Source organism: Triticum dicoccoides, chromosome 3B (assembly GCF_002162155.2).
Source record: "Triticum dicoccoides isolate Atlit2015 ecotype Zavitan chromosome 3B, WEW_v2.0, whole genome shotgun sequence".
Lineage (NCBI taxonomy): Eukaryota > Viridiplantae > Streptophyta > Magnoliopsida > Poales > Poaceae > Triticum > Triticum dicoccoides.
The window spans coordinates 624,549,268-624,553,552 of record NC_041385.1 but is presented as its reverse complement, the minus strand read 5'-3'; positions in this window follow the sequence as shown (position 1 = coordinate 624,553,552).

Below are 4,285 nucleotides of genomic sequence, written 5' to 3'. Positions count from 1 at the left end.
GCGGCAGACATTATTCTCGCTCGCGCCCTCCTGTCCCCCTGCTTTCGCTCTGCTTCTTGCTACCGACGCATAGTTGCGCCCGCGGCCTCGAGCAGAGACCTTCTCCGTCGTCCTTCTTCCTCTTCTTCTTGTTCCGGTGATGTCGTTGCCGTCGGGCTCCTAGATGGGCTCGACCATCACCGCCGATGACATCACCTACCTTCGGTCCTCGCGGCACCTGCCGCGGGAGACGAATGTCGGCGTCCGTCTACCGCACGACGAGCAAAGGCCCCGGCCCGAGGGGCAAGAGCGCGTCATCTTCCTCATGCACTTTGAGGACGGATTCGGGTTGTCGGCGAGCACTTTCTTCCGTGGGTTCTTGGAGTTCTTCGGGCTCCAGCCACACCATCTCGGCGCCGGCGCCATCGTCCAGCTCTCCGGCTTCGTGACCCTATGCGAAGGGTACTTGGGGGTCGAGCCCACCATTGACCTCTGGGCGCGCTTCTTCTCCTTGAATCTGCAGGGCCCGTCGGCCGGAGAGTTCGCTAATTGCGGGGCCGCCGTCATCTCCAAGTGGTTGGGGGCGGACTTCCCCAAGATCCCGCTCGAGGATTCTGCAAAGAAGTGGCAGAACTCCTTCTTCTACGTCCGCAACCACGGCGCGGACCACATCAACCTTCCCCCCTTCACCGTCGCGCCGCCGTGGGCGAAAATGAACTGGGGCTACTCGCTCCGGCGCCCGTCGCAGGAGATTGTCAACCTCTGCGAGCGGGTCACGGTGATGAGGATGCAGGAGGGGCTCACTGGCACTGACCTCCTCATCGCGTTCATCACCCGTCGGGTTCTCCCGCTTCAGAGGCACTCCTGCCTCATCGGCGAGATGATCGGGCTTCAGGATCCCAACCGGATGGGATCCACGCGGCTGTCTGCGGAGCAGGTCGCGTGAGGCGTGAACGACATCTCCAAGGACAACCTTGGAGAGGACTGGCGATTCGGCAACGCGCCGTATAGCCAGGTGAACCCGGCGCTGCAGGTGAGCATCTGGTCTTGCTACGTTTCCGCCGCACATCTTCACATTCGTCCCGACGCGTCGCGGAAGATTCTTCTGAACACGAGCCGGCACCCTTACTCCCGGGCTCCGTTGCAGGTGGCGCCGGTGGCACCAGGGGAGCCCACATCTCACGGCGGTGAGGAGGTGGCCTAGTCCAACGTCGGTGCTGGGCGTCGCACGGGTAAGCTTCGAGTCTTTCTCTTCTTCATCTGTCTTGGATCGTTTGGCCGTGTTGCAGCGTTGGCGATGTTGACGCCAGTTGTTGATGTAGCGGCATTGGGAGAGGAAGGCGGCGAGGCGGGCGGAGTCGGGCCCTCACGTGGGACGGTGCCGAGCTGCCCGCACGGGAAGGACAGTGTCGCGCCGCGACCCTGGGCCTCGAAGCGCACGGCGGATCCGGCCGAGCCTGGGAGGCCGGCCAAGAAGAGGCGCGGGAAGCCGACCCCGGTCCTAGTCTTGTCAGGGTAAGTCTTGTTTCTTGCTTGCGCCCTGATTTCTTGGGCCAGCCTTGTCTTGCGTTTGCTCATTCTTCTTTTTTCTTCAGGTCGCCGATCGCGCTTGCGAGGGTGGCGGTGGAGGCCGCGGCCGCCGAGGGGGCCGCGTTCCGCAGGAGCCGGTCCGTACTCGCCGGCATGGCCGGGGAGGAGGGATGGGGCGACTCAGACCTTGGCCTCGACCCGGACAACGCCGAGGCCTTGGCCTGGCGGGACAGGAACCGGGCCGAGGCAAAGTTAGTTGCGGCGTCGGTCCGGGCTTGGACCGACGCGGCGGCGGCATGGGCGCGAGGCGGCGCGGAGCCGGCCTGGCACGAGATGCCGGAGGGCACGATGGTGGCGGCGACGGTTTTCGAGTCCTCGATGCTGAGGGAGCGCGGCCACGGAGGCCAAGCTGAGGTGGTGGTCCTCGACCGGGAGATCGTGGAAGTGGGGGATGGAACCCCGCCGCAGGATGACGTGGTCGAGCGTGCAGGGACCGATGGTGGTGGAGGCGGCATTGCTTTGGAGGAGGCACCGCAGGTTGTGGTGCCGTAAGCGCCGCCAGTTGTGGAGGAGGCATCGCAGGTGGTGGTGCCTGAGGTGGCGACACAGGGTGTACTGGCGTCCGAGGAGGTGACGACACCGGGAGGGGCGTCGGAGGAGGTGCTGGCCGCATCGCAAGCGGCCAGCGGTGGGTGTGCCTTGGTGCTCCGCCTGGGAGGGCACCGAGCCGACGTGCCACCACCCAAGCGAAGCGGGGGCGCGACCGTCTTTGGGCCCAAGACCTAAGAGGAGGCGGCGCTGGACACCGTTAGCCGCCGCCTTCGAGGTCGGATGGAGCGTCTTGAGGCCTTTGCCCAGGCCGAGGTGGAGCGGATGCGCGACTTGGAGCGCGCCGTCTTGGTAAGTTCTTCTTTCCTTCTTGCTTTCTTGTGATTTCAACTTTGTGGGGGCGCGCCAGCGCACCCATTGGGTGTAGCCCCCGAGGTTCGGGCCAACTATGTAGTAGTTAGGTCGAACCTTACGAGTGTTGGCCTTGTGTTGACTTTGGTCTTCTTTTTCAGCACCTTGACGCTTTCCGGGTTGCCGCCTTCAACCGGCTCCTGGGCAAGCATCGGGAGCTCAAGGAGCAACTCGCCGCCAAGGAGGAGGAGCTTCATGTCGCCGTAGGTACTTTGTTGTGTTCTTTTCTTCTAGTGGGGGCGCGCTAGCGCACCCACTGGGTGTAGCCCCCGAGATTCGGGCCAACTGTGTAACAGTTGGGCCAAATCTTAGGTCTTGTCTTTTTCTTTCTGATGAGATTATCTTCTTCGCAGCCGAGGTGCTGTCTTGGCGGACCCGACTGTTCCGGGCTGGTCATCACTATGACCGGCTTGTTGCTGATTCCGGCCGCCTCGGTGTCGAGGCGGCGCAGGCGAAGGCGGAGGCGGACGCGGCCCGGCGGTCTCTTGACGAGGCGTACTGGCTGCACGAGCAGCTGGCGGGCCACAAGAGCCGCGTCGAGGCCGAGGTGGAGCTTCTAAGGCGGAGGCCGCCAAGGTGGTGGAGACGCAGCAGGCCCTGGTCGAGGCGGACTAGCAGCGCGGCCAGCTGGTCGACGACAAGGGCCGGCTGCAGGCCGAGGTGGAGCGTCTGCCGGAGCAGGCCACCACGGCTGAGGAGGCCCGCCAGGCCGAGGCTCGCCACGTGAGGCAGCCGAGAAGGCGGCCGAAGACAAGGATGCCGAGCTGAAGGCGTTCCTTGCTAAGGCGGCCGACCTGGAGAAGGCGCTAGGGGAGCGGGACCGTGTCTTGGAGTGGGAGCGACGTGGTATGTTGCTCGAGGCGCAGCACCTGCAAGAGTCCTTCTCTAGTAAGTGTTGCTTCTTCGTTGTTTGCCGGGTCGGGACCCGGCCCTTTCTTCTTTGTTGCTCTTCTAACTTGCTTCTTTTTTGGCTGCAGGGGCCTTTCCGGAGACGCAGCGGCTGGCGGAGGAAGCCGTCCGCTATCAGCGCGACCCGACTGGCGTTGTTGGGTCCGGAACAGATCCGCTGACGGCCTGGACTTTCCCTGAGATCATTGCCGCTGCTAAGGCCCGACTGCGGGTCTTGGGGATGCAGATGGAGCGGCTGACTCGAGACGGCACTGGGATGACGGCGGCCTTGTGGTCGGACTCCGTCCATCCGCGCAGCTTCTCGTGCCTGGCGCGCTGGTTGGAGATGGGCCCGGATCGCCTTAGCGACTGGCGCGTTTCCGCCACCCGGACCGGTGCTGAGATGGCGCTCCGGATCGCGCTGCCTTCGCATCCAGATCTTTAGCTGGATGCGCTAATGGGTCAGCGCGCTGGCTCAGAGCAGTTGCTGCAGGAGCAGGCCGGTCGGATCGCCTCCCGGGCCAGCTATATCGCCGAGTTCACCTTCCACGACGAGTTCCATCCGGAGCGGACGGAAGATGGTGCAGTCATGGATGGCGACGACTACGGCTTGCTTCTTCGCGACCCGGAGGGCAGCTCGGAGGAGACGGGCGTCTATGGCGACGCGGAAGCCGAAGAGGACACCGGTGCTTCGCTGGACCCGGAGGCCGGCCGGGGGGAGCCGTCGATGTCGCGATGCAGCGCTGGGAATGCCTGAGAATCTTTGTAGACAATTCTGTTAAGTAGCAGGTCCACCCACCCACTAGGGGGATTCAGGGTGTAATGAACTCGGGCCGTGGGCCTTTGCTTGAAACATTTATGTGTAAATGTTGTGAGTGTTTATTTTCTTTTTGCCTTCTGCTTTTTTCAAACTTATTTCATGCGTTGC